Source organism: Podarcis gaigeae, assembly GCF_964106915.1.
Source record: "Podarcis gaigeae genome assembly, chromosome: 12".
Taxonomy (NCBI): domain Eukaryota; kingdom Metazoa; phylum Chordata; class Lepidosauria; order Squamata; family Lacertidae; genus Podarcis; species Podarcis gaigeae.
In genome coordinates this window covers 12,509,233-12,522,021 of record NC_139688.1, presented here as the reverse complement: position 1 = coordinate 12,522,021, position 12,789 = coordinate 12,509,233, and the positions used below count along the sequence as shown (strand labels likewise).

Here is a 12,789-nt window from a genome sequence, read left to right as displayed (position 1 = left end):
TTTTGCATCTGGTAAACAGGTGCTGCTTTGTATATTATTTCAGATACCTGTTTGACTGGAAGCATCAGGGAGATATGTCCATGTCCATGCCATGGAAAAGGTAATCTTACGGAAACCACTTTGAATTATTTAAAGAATTATTGTCTGTTCTCAACTTCTTAACTGGAGATTGAAGGGTCTGAGACTGAAACCTTAATATCTGCAGAAGAAATGCTTTGGCCCAGTGGTTTTCAACCACTGTGTCGTGGCACCCTGGGGTGCCTTGAATGATGGTGGGCAACACTGGCCTCTGTCCCTCTTTCCTTCCCTCCCTCCTCTGATGCCCTCTTGTGTCTTGACCTCCCAAAGGCGTACATAGCTGTTTGTTGCAGCAGCCCTGGCTACAAGCTCTCCAGGTGCCTCTGGGGGTCGCCAGGGGGTGCTTCTCAAGCCCCTGTGGGGTAGTGCGAGGAGGTACCTCTCTTTGGGGCAGGGGGGCAGCTCAGAGGCCAGAGGCGGCAGTAGGGGCTGCCCAGAGAACTTCCAAGGAGAGGTGAGAGGAAGCTGAGGGAACACTCCACAAGGGAGGGTGTTCAAAAAAGGCAGGCAAGGGGTGACACAACTGGGTTCCTGAGCCTCACAGGGATGCTGCAGAAAGAATGCAGTTGGTCAAGGGAGCCGTGGACTCAAAAGGACTGAAAACCTCTGCTTTAGCCACTAAGCTATGTCTCCTTCCTATATGTATTAAGGCTGACATTACTTGCTGAGGATGTGTCTGCTACAGTATTCCAACCAGTTCTAACAGCTTGCCTTAATTGTGCTTACGCTGTAATGTTGGTGAGTTGTGGAAAAGGTGTTTGTTTGTGAGAGTAACTCATATCCTCTTTAAAACTAGAACGATCTCTTGTATATGATTTCAAGCTTATTCTGTGAAAATTGTAAGCCGCCAAACTCAATATATACGAAGGAGATGTGGCAGGAATAATTTTATGGTACTCTAATTCAAAGATTCCTCCTTTCGGAGCAGACACTGAAGAAAAGATGTTTCATTCTTGTATTCTCCATCTACTTTTCAGATGTCATTGTAACACTGATTGCGAGGCCTCCTTTGCACGGCTCAGTCATTCGAGCATTATAAATACATCCTAGAGCACATTTATATTTTGAAAGCAGCCCCCTGCTCCTCTCCCCAGCGAACGTACACACTCTCTCTCTTCAGAACTATAACTTGGGCTTTGCAACCAAGCAGCTGCAATAATTTAGACACTTTTAAAGAAATCTCTGCAGCTCATTTCAGCTGCATTGCAGAACTAAAAAGAGCCTTTCAATGCGTCCGAATAGAATATTGGCTGGATACAATTTTGCATCCCAGGCTTCTAAAGTAGTCATTTTAAATGATAACTGCCTTGTTATATTACTTAAAGTATGTATCAGCAAATGTGTCCTTTATTATGAACCCTGAATTGTGCTTTTAAATTCTGCATGATGGATTATCTTGTATTCTGTAACCTAATATCACTGATGCTTATGTAGGGCACCACTGTAAATTAGATCTCTTCATGTGAAATGAAACATGCTGCTTCATTGATAATATTTTATTACATTAACGGGACATTAGAATAAGGAGAGAAGATGGCTTCGTGATTAGCATAAATAATGAAGCCCTGGGAGTCCTGCGAGGCAACCTCTGGTGGGATGACAACAAGTTCAAGCCAAGGGAGAGATGGAGAACCCACAACAGCATTGCTATGAGGCCTGGGTTCAGATAATGGCTCGCTATCTAAGTCTCACCCTTTTGTTAAGCAAAACAGGATGGCCAGTTTTCTGTCCTTTTCTCACCAGGATGAGCAAGGTCAGAAATGGGCAGGAACTCTGAGGGAAAGACAGAAAATTGCTCATCTCAAATCCCCTCCTACTAAGGAGGCATTAGCCAAGAACATTATTAAAACTCCAGATTTTCCAGTAGTTGGCTACTTCTTCTAGTTCCAACAGGACAGCACTTAGCCCTGAAGCTTCACTTCAAGGAGAGTTATACTTTCCTCTCCGCCCCTCTTTCCACTCGTAGTGTGGGTTTATGGCAAAATTGCCACGCTCACATTTCTGTAGGCCTTTTAGTTAGGGGATCTTTTACTCTTTAATCAAAGTGTGAATGTAGTGCAGGATTTGCTACCTGCTTAGATTGTAACTTTGTGGTCTGAAGCAGCATTTATATATCGACAGTCTTATTTCATATAATAAACCAAGCTTTCTTTATTCCTTCGTGTGAGGGCTTCTTGTGGGCATAAGGTTAACACACATCCATAACAAGCACACCTCATAATGCCAGCAAAATATCCTAAAACTCTCAGCAGTGTATATATGGACATAAACAAGTGCTGGTGAGTCCAGGTACACACTTGCAATGCTTTCTCCAATTACTCAGTGATGCATTAGCGGCTGCTAGGGAGCGGAATATGAGGATCGACACCCCAGTGTCTGGGTGAGATGTTGACAAAAGCTTCTCTCGGGGGAGAATAGCATGGGCATTTTCATGAGACTACAGTGTGGAGGGAGGAAGGTTCATGTGCCCTGATTCCCCCCTCCTCCTCCACCCCAATGCTGCTATTTAAAAGTGGGCAATTTAATTATATTCATAAAACTAACACTGTGTCTAGCTTGGCACTCAATCCATGCCGACTGACAGCCAAGTTTCTTTAGCCTTGCCTTAGGACTTGCATGAATTCAGAGTGCACCCTGGAGTGCAAACAACACTCCTGTGTAGCTGCACATTGTATGGGAAAGTTGGTGATGATGGACGCACTACATTTGCAGCCGTGCTGAGCTTGGCTCCCTTCAGCTAGATTCAGAACTGGGTCAGCAATTATGAGTACCACTGGACAGATCCAGGACTAAATGATGATTTATTGCTGAGAGTTCCAAACTGACCTGTAATGCTGTCTGTACCTTATTATACTGCCGGAGCCTCAAAATCCCTGATTCCTGGAGGTTTAAAAACAATCCTTTTGGGCTCACTTGCTTTAAGCTCAGGGTAGTGAGGTGGCGTGGGGTGGGAGGAAAAAGAGACTTAAAACCACATCTGTTCTCCATTTGTAATTGCAGACAAGCTTGTTGAGTAAATGATGTTATATTATTAACACATGTCTCTAGTACTAAAAGAGTGTTAGAATTAATTTCGGACTTTGGTCGGGTGGCGGGATTTAAGCTGAACAAGCAAAAAACTAAGGTTATAGCAAAAAATTTGACAAGTACAGAAACAGATGAGTTTGTGAAGGAAACAGAATTAAATGTGGTTAAAAAAGTAAAATACCTAGGGCTGTATCTGACCTCCAAAAATTTGAATTTGTTTAAGGATAACTACGAGAAATGTTGGTTAGAAATCAAAAGAGATTTGGAAACATGGTCTGCAATTTGTTAACTTGTTTCAATACTTATTATATCTTCCTTTTTATCATGTTACCTAATTTCAAATATATTATAACCCAAATCATGTACATTTTCATTTTAACACAATAAAGTTGTTTCATTATTCTATCTCTGACTCCTTGTACCTTAATTTCCATTTCTTTAATTTAACATTACTGAAGCTAGAATTTCCTAGAGGGTGCGTTTTTTAACATTCATACAACTTATAATGTTTTTCCAAATAGTCTTTAAATTTTCTCCAATCCTCCTCGAATGTTTCTTCTCCCAAGTCTCGGATTCTGCCAGTCATTTCGGCCAGTTCCATATAGTCCATCAACTGCGTGTGCCATTCCTCCAGTGTGGGTAAATCTTGTGTCTTCCAATATTTTGCAATCAGAATCCTTGCTGCTGTAGTAGCATACATAAAAAAAGTTCTGTCCTTCTTAAACACTCTCCGGTCCACCATGCCCAGAAGGAAGGCCTCTGGTTTCTTAGGTAAGGTAAATCTCAGTACCTTTTTTAGTTCATTATGGATCATTTCCCAGAAGGCCTTCACTTTCGGGCAGGTCCACCAGAGGTGAAAGAATGTCCCTTCCGCCTCTTTACATTTCCAGCATTTATTATCAGACAGGTGATATATCTTAGCAAGCTTGACTGGGGTCATGTACCACCGGTATATCATTTTCATAATGTTTTCCTTCAAGGCACTACATGCCGTAAATTTCATTCCGGTGTTCCATAACCTTTCCCAGTCTTCAAACATAATGTTATGCCCCAAATCCTGCGCCCACTTTATCATGGCGGATTTGACTGTCTCATCCTGAGTATTCCATTTAAGCAGCATTCTCGAAAGTAGTTTACTTTTTGGTTCTAACAATTCTGTCTCTAGTTTCGATTTTTCCACCTGGAATCCAACCTTCTTATCTACTTTGAAGACCTCTTGAATTTGTGCATAATGCAACCAATCTCGCACCTTGTTTTTTAGTTTTTCCAAGCTCTGCAACCTCCAATTGTCTCCAATCTTTTCAATGATTTCCCCATATTTAGGCCAATTGGCTTCCATATTAGGTCTCTTACGTGCCTTGGCCTCCACCGGTGAGAGCCACCTCGGAGTCTTACTCTCCAATAAGTCTTTATATTTTGTCCAGACCATTAAAATTGCTCTCCTGACAATGTGGTTTTTAAACAATTTGTGCACTTTAACCTTGTCATACCACAAATATGCATGCCACCCAAAAGCATTGTCAAACCCTTCCAGATCTAGGACATCAGTGTTTTCCAGTAAAATCCAATCTTTCAACCAGCAGAAGGCTGCAGCTTCGTAATATAACCTCAAGTCTGGCAGGGCAAATCCCCCTCTTTCTTTCGCATCAGTTAGTATCTTAAACTTTATTCGGGGCTTTTTGCCCTGCCAAACAAACTTAGAAATATCCCTCTGCCACTTTCCAAAACATTCCACCTTGTCCACGACCTGTAGGGTCTGAAACAAAAATAGCATTTTTGGCAATACATTCATCTTTATAGCTGCTATTCGGCCCAACAAGGAAAGTTTCAATCTTGACCATGTTTCCAAATCTCTTTTGATTTCTAACCAACATTTCTCGTAGTTATCCTTAAACAAATTCAAATTTTTGGAGGTCAGATACACCCCTAGGTATTTTACTTTTTTAACCACATTTAATTCTGTTTCCTTCACAAACTCATCTGTTTCTGTACTTGTCAAATTTTTTGCTATAACCTTAGTTTTTTGCTTGTTCAGCTTAAATCCCGCCACCCGACCAAAGTCCGAAATTAATTCTAACACTCTTTTAGTACTAGAGACAGGCTCCTGCAATGTTAATACCAGGTCATCTGCAAATGCTTTCAATTTATATTGTTTCACTCCGACCTCAATTCCCTGTACCAACCGGTCCTTTCTAATCATGTTCAATAGCACCTCCAGAACTGAAATAAACAATAGGGGGGATAGGGGGCACCCCTGCCGTGTCCCTTTTTCAATTTTAAACTCCTCTGTCACCACATTGTTTACTATCAATTTCGCTTTTTGTTCTGAATATATTGCTTCTATTCCATTTTCAAACCCCCGCCCCACTCCCATCCCTTCCAAATTTTTCTTCATAAACATCCAGGAAATATTATCAAAGGCTTTCTCCGCATCAATAAAAATTAACACCGCTCTAGTGTTTAGATTTGTTTGTAAAAGTTCCAAAATGTCGATAATGTTTCTTGTGTTGCCAAACAAATGCCTACCAGGGAGAAAGCCAGCCTGGTCTTTATGGATCACTTCATTAAGCACTTTTTTAAACCTACTTGCCAAAATGTCTGCAAAAATTTTGTAATCCACATTTAGGAGTGAGATGGGGCGGTGAGTTCTTCAGCTGAGTCTTTTCAGTTTCTAGTTTGGGTATCAATGTGATGAAGGCTTCTTTCCACGTTTCCGGTGCCTTCCTCCCCTCCATAATCTGGTTACAAACCTCCAACAAAGGCTGTATCAAATAGTCTTTCAAAACCTTATAGTATTTGGAGGTAAGTCCGTCGGGGCCTGGAGATTTGCCTAATTGGAGGTTCTGAATGGCACTTTCAATTTCTTGCTGTGTGATATTACTATTCAGGGTTGTTCTCATTTCCTGAGGTATTTTCTGTAATCCGTTGGTTTTAAGAAATTGGTCCACCTCCGAATCTTTCTGTGGCCCTTGTGAATAAAGTTCTTTGAAATATCTCTGGAAGCACTTTCTAATTTCCTCGGGTTTCTGAACCATTCTCCCTTCAATCTCTAGATTTGTAACAGTATTAAGTTTTTGTCTCTTTTTCAACTGCCATGCTAGCAGTTTCCCACACTTATTTGCTGATTCAAAGGATCTTTGTTTCATTTGTTTAATTTTCCATTCCACCTCTTGATTTATCAGTTTCAAATATTGTGCTTGGAAGAATTTCACTTCTCTCAGCACCTCCTTCGACTTTGGCCTAGATCTTAATTTTTTCTCTCCATCTCTTATTTTTTCCAATATCTTCTCCTTCTTTTCATTCCAGAATTTTTTCTTGATCGTATTTTGTTGTATTAGAAACCCTCTCATGACTGCTTTACTTGCGTCCCAGATTATTCTTTTTTCCACAGTAGTATTTAAATTTATCTCAAAATAGTCCTTCTTAAGGGCCTTCTTAACAATCTTCTCGTCCCTTAATAAGGTGTCATTCATTTTCCATCTGAAGGATCCGGTTGTATTTAGTCTCAATTCCATTTTCAAAGCATTATGGTCGGAGCAGGTTTTTGGGCAGATTTCCACCTTTCTAGTCTTGGGTGCCAGTCCTCTAGTTATCCATATTTGGTCGATTCGTGTCCATGTCAGATGAGCTTCAGAAAAGAAAGTCCCTTCTTTTCCTAGGGGGTTCTTAACCCTCCATATGTCAATTAAGTCCACATTGTCAGTCATTTCAAAAAAAGTTTTAGGTAGTCTGCCATCTTTCGTTATGTTAGCACTTTGCGACTTATCCATATTTACAGACACAACCCCATTCATGTCACCCATCATGATGATGTTGTTATAGTCTAAGTAGTCCAGCATAATCTCATGCAGCTTCCTGAAAAATTCCGATTTTCCTTCATTTGGGGCGTATATTCCTAATATCAAAAATTTTTCTCCTTGTGTCTGAATTTCAATCGCCAAAATTCTGCCGTGTTCATCTTTAAATAAGAATTTCGGTGACAGGCTCTCCTTTGCATATATCACCACACCTCTTTTCTTCACTTTATCCGAAGAGATAAATTCTTGGCCTAGTCTTTTATTAATTAACACTTTTCTGTGGAGCCTTGTCACATGCGTTTCTTGCAGGCAAATAATGTCCAAATGTTCTTTTTTCAAAATATGAAATACTTTTCTTCTTTTTTCCAGAGAATTTCCGCCATTTATATTCCAACTAAGAAGCTGCAGCGACATCCTGGTCTAATTGGTGGGTCTACAATGGGGTGTCTAGGCTTCCCTCCGATCCCGGAGGTGGTAATGTTGGTCCAGATCCAGGCGGTGTAGGCTTTGGAGATGGTCCCGGTGGTGGTGGAGGCCAAGAAGCTGCAGCTCCTTTCTGGAGGTCCTCCTCGTGGTCGTGTAGGAACTTCTGTTGGTCCTCCGGTGTTTTAATTCTTACTTTCCTTCCTTTGTAAGTAAATGATAGTCCTTGCGGAAACTCCCACCTATAAGGGATTGTGTTATATCTCAACAATTTGGTCAAATCTATATAAGTAGTCCTAAGGTCCAAAAGGTGTTTAGGTATGTCTCTGTAAATTTCAGCCTTTTTTCCTTCTATCTCCAAGGATTTTTTGAAGTGTAGGCCTAGTATCTTGTCTCTTTCCTCTCTCGATCTCAAAATAACCAAACAGTCTCTGGACTTGTCCTTCTTTATCAATTTTCCCAGTCTAAAGGCAGTCACAATTTTAAAGTCCTTATCTTCCTCTATCCCCCAGAATTTGGAGAACAAATTTTTTGTAACCTGCTTTGAAGTGTTGTTTTCTTTTTTACAATCAAGTGGTGCATAAATTTTATGAAACAAATAAATAAAAATAAATGAACTTTGGCAGTTAACAGTACAGTGGTACCTTGGGTTACATACGCTTCAGGTTACATATGCTTCAGGTTACACACTCCACTAACCCAGAAATAGTGTTTCAGGTTAAGAACTTTGCTTCAGGATAAGAACAGCGGCGCAGCGGCAGCAGGAATCCCCATTAGCTAAAGTGGTGGGCAGCTTCCAACAGAAAACATCAAACATTTAAAATTCCCCTACACAGGGCTGCCTTCAGATGTTTTCTAAAAGTTGTATACAGTGGTACCTTGGGTTACATACGCTTCAGGTTTCATACGCTTCAGGTTACAGACTCCGCTAACCCAGAAATAGTACCTCGGGTTAAGAACTTTGCTTCAGGATGAGAACAGAAATTGCATGGTGGCAGCGCGGCGGCAGCGGGAGGCCCCATTAGCTAAAGTGGTGCTTCAGGTTAAGAACAGTTTCAGATTAACTACAGACCTCCGGAATGAATTAAGTACTTAACCCGAGGTACCGCTGTACAGCTGTCAGGAGCTTGTCTGCCATTTCTTATCTTTTCACCAAATACATGCTTCTGAGGAACCCCAGCATTCCTTAGAACAGGTTGGGGAGCCTGTGGCCTCCAGATGACGCTAGACCTCAAGTTTCAGTCCCAGTCAGCATGGCTAATAATCAAGGATGATGGGAGTTGTAGTTCAGCATCTTCTGGACAGCCATAGGCTAAAGTTACCAGATTTTTTTCAATGAATCCAGGGACACTTTTCAACTCCCTACTAAATAGATGGATTTTGTCAGGGGACTGATTTGTAAATCAGTCCCCAGGAAATGGGGGTGTCTGGTAACCTTATCATAGGCTGCCCGCCCTAGCACAGTCTGAAAACTACCATTTTAGGTGTTATACAAAATTCCAGGCTCCTCACATCTTCCTCAAGCTAAGAGTAGCCATAATGAGATTCCTCCTTTGCCCTGACAGACTCCCCTTTCCCAATTGCTTAATGGATTGTTTCTCTTGAGGCTATCCCTTTGACATCTCCTCCAAATGAACAGATAGGTATGGCTATTAAATATTATTATATTCCCCATTCCTGGCTTCCTACTCGCCTCCTACAAGTCACCTAAACTAACCTAATGACACATGGCGAACTGCAGCTTAATTTTGACTCAGATGTCACCGCAAATGAAGAGATATGAGAGAATCGAATCGTGGAAAGTTAATGGTGCAGGCTCTGTGGAAACCCGGCTCAAAAACAAACACACCAGCCAGGTTTATGTTTGTGCACAAATCGAAAGAGCTGGCTGGATTGAAATCGGCAACCAAAGAGCCTTTCATGAGGCTCTTCCCCACTTCCAAAAACTGCCCTGTGCAACTTCCTCAGACTCAATGAGACCCACGGGACTGAGTTCAATTCAGTGAAAAATATAATGAATGAGAAGTGTCAGAAGTGCAGCTGCTGCCTTGCGGTCCAGACGTAAGAGTCCGTGCCTCTAGCAATTCAGTGGCAGAGCACATGCTTTGTGTGTAGATGGTGCCGCGAGCAATCCCATAAATTTTCACTTTAAAGGACAGCAGCACCATGGAAGAGATATCCGTCCCTGTCTTTGGAATGCTGATGCCCATAAAAATAGGCAGGGGTTAGATGCACCTGGGGCAAAGGCAGCTGTTGCGACTCGGTTGAGAACGCAGCTCTTTAGCCCTTAGCAGGTATTCATTCCGCAACTATTAGGGATGACCAAATCTGCCATTGTTGGTAACTCTCAGTTTCTCATTCCTCTAATCTTAAGTTCAGTTGTCTACATTTCCACAGAAGTTTTCAATTGTTTTTTTAAATAAAAGTCCTCATGAAAACGCACAAACATTTTAGAGCAGGGTTTCACAAACCTGGGTCTCCAGCTGTTTTTTGGACTAAACTCCCTTCATCCCTAGCTATCAGGACCAATGGTCAAGGATGATGGGAACTGTAGTTGCAAAACTGCTGGAGACCCAAGTTTGGGAAACCCTGTTTTAGAACCAATTTCTCCAATGTACACATGTCTGTATGCAATTTTGCCCAATATACACAGTTTTTGCATAGCAAAATATCTCTTGATATAACACATTTTTGTATATTGTTTGTTCTAACATTATACATTGTTATGCAAACTACACATTGCCTGGGTGGAGAAATATACCACAAATTCTTAGAAGTGTGAATGTCAATTGTTGTCACACTCTCCTTCCGCCTTCTCCACCTTGCTTGACTTGAAAGCTGCACTGCAAAATACCGTATTTTTTGCTGTATAAGACTCACTTTTTCCCTCCTAAAAAGTAAGGGGAAATGTGTGTGCGTCTTATGGAGTGAATGCAGGCTGCACAGCTATCCCAGAAGCCAGAACAGCAAGAGGGATTGCTGCTTTCACTGCACAGAGATCACTCTTGCTGTTCTGGCTTCTGAGATTCAGAATATATTTTTTTCTGGTTTTCCTCCTCCAAAAACTAGGTGCGTCTTGTGGTCTGGTGCGTCTTATGCAGCAAAAAATACGGTAAGTGCAAATTTCAAAGGATGACTGTGTTTCAATTTGTGTATTGTTTTGGAAAAAGATGAATTTGGTAGGTTCACCTTTATATGCAAACTTAATTGAATCCCTACCATGCCAAATTAGGGATTTATCTATGAGAAGCTCAGTTACAGGGAATAAACTTTCCTCAAGTAGACTTGTTCACAATTACCAATGGTGGAATATGCGACCATGATCACAGAATCATAGAAGCATTGGAAGAGACCCTGAGAGTTATCTAGTCCAACCTCCAGGAATCTCAAAAGGTGGTACCCCATCCAATCTGAAACCATACCAGACCCTGCTTAGCTTTGCAAATATGCTAGCAGTTTTACTGCTGCACCACAAGGATGGTTTGCTTGTGTGTAATATGGAGCCACGAGTGAGCATTGGCTGTGTTACAGGGTACATTCTCAAAAGGCCTGGACAATGAGTACTATCTCAGAATCTTCTAGAACACCCATTGTTTCCAAAGCAGGCAAGGAAAGATTGAAAATTTTCACTGAACGCGAACTATTTGTATGTCAGCGCCTTAAGTAAACACTGGCAGCACCTGCTGCGTTCACAGCAGTCAGTAAGGACAGAAAGGGATACATGCAGGATTGGTCGATGAGAGCCAGTGTGGTGTAGTGGTTAAGAGCGGTAGTCTCGTACTCTGGGGAACTGGGTTCGCATCTCCGCTCCTCCACATGCAGCTGCTGGGTGACCTCGGGCCAGTCACACTTCTTTGAAGTCTCTCAGCCCCACTCACCTCACAGAGTGTTTGTTGTTGGGGAGGAAGGGAAAGGAGAATGTTAGCCGCTTTGAGACTCCTGAAGGGGAGTGAAAGGCGGGATATCAAATTCAAACTCTGAGCTGTCTACATCCATGGTGTATCATTCTATTGCCTGCCCTAAGCACCAAATTGGAAACTGAGGCTTATTCCTCCGCAAAGCAGGTACTGTGCAGAATAAAAGGAGAACACTCTCCCCACAGAGCTTATTGCAGCTTATAGTTTGTACAGTTGTTTCCATCTGAACTGCTGGTGGAGGAAAGACCCAGATAGGACTTCCTGCGTGCCCAACTAATGCACAAGACTGAAAACAGAAATGCACATAATTTAATCACCCAGTCTCAACTGCAGATGCACTCCGTTCGTAGAAAGCAAAAACAAACAAGCCAATTAAAGAACTGAATAATAGTAGTAAATCATTTTCTCCCTCCTAACTCCTTCAAGAGCTCCCGAAGGCAGTCTCTGGTTATTGCAGGAGTGCATTATTTTATGCACAGCTGCGTCATGCGACACGGTGTTAATCCAATGATCGCGAAGAGCAAAAGGAAACCGACAAGAGCTGTGGGGAAACTCAATGCACAAGACTGGCAGCATCACGGAGCATCCTCAAAGGATCAGACTGAGCCATCAGCATTTCCCTCTCTCTCTCTCTCTCTCTCTCTCTCTCTCTCTCTCTCTCTCTCTCCATCCCTGCCTCCTGTGCAAGACAGAGACTTCCCCACCCCACGGTTCTATCAGTGGTGAAACTGCTTGCTTAGTCTGCAGGAAGAGGGCCTGTTTTGAAATTATTCAAGGCACGTAAAAAGATGAGGAAGCCGTGCTACTCCACGAGAAAACCCCTGAAATTCAGAGTTGTGCAATACCTACTTTGGGGAAGGGATATAGCTCAGAGGGAGAGCATCTGCTTCACATCCAGAAGGACCCAAATTCAGTTCCCAGCATCTCCAGGTATGGCTGGGAGAGAAGCCAGCCTGAAACCCTGGCGCATGGGTAGGCAAACTAAGGCCCAGGGGCTGGATCCGGCCCAATCACCTTCTAAATCCAGCCTGCGGACGGTCAGGGAATCGATGTGTTTTTACATGAGTAGAATGTATCCTTTTATTTAAAATGCATCTCTGGGTTATTTGTGGGGTATAGGAATTTGTTCATTCCCCCCCAAAAAAATATAGACCAGCCCCCACAAGGTCTGAGGGACAGTAGACCAGCCCCCTGCTGAAAAAGTTTGCTTACCCCTGTGGCTGGAAAGCCACTGTCAATCAGTGCAGACAATACTGAGATAGGAGGAGGGATGGTCTGCCTCAGTCGGAAGCAGGTTCCTTTTATTAGAACCAACCACAAATGGCACAAAATAGTGAGCAACAGTGAAATAAAAACCTTGCTCACTTTCCTGACATTTTGGTTGTCCCTTATTAAGGTATTGTCCAGCTGTGGACTTTGGAATGCATAGAAATAGTATGTGCTTCAATTTGTTTACTGTAATGCAAAAGGCTCCTATTGCTATGTCATTTTCATTTTCCTTATCCCTGAACCTCTAGTTTCAGAGGCACTCTACCTCTGAATATTCG

The 12,789-nt window shown here is 42.2% G+C and overlaps 1 protein-coding gene across 8 annotated transcripts in view; it reads right to left on the bottom strand.

Annotated features, from left to right (window-relative positions):
* Positions 1-12,789, bottom strand: part of DPP6 (dipeptidyl peptidase like 6) — a 513,612-nt gene that overhangs the window by 77,053 nt on the left and 423,770 nt on the right. The window lies entirely within an intron of this gene.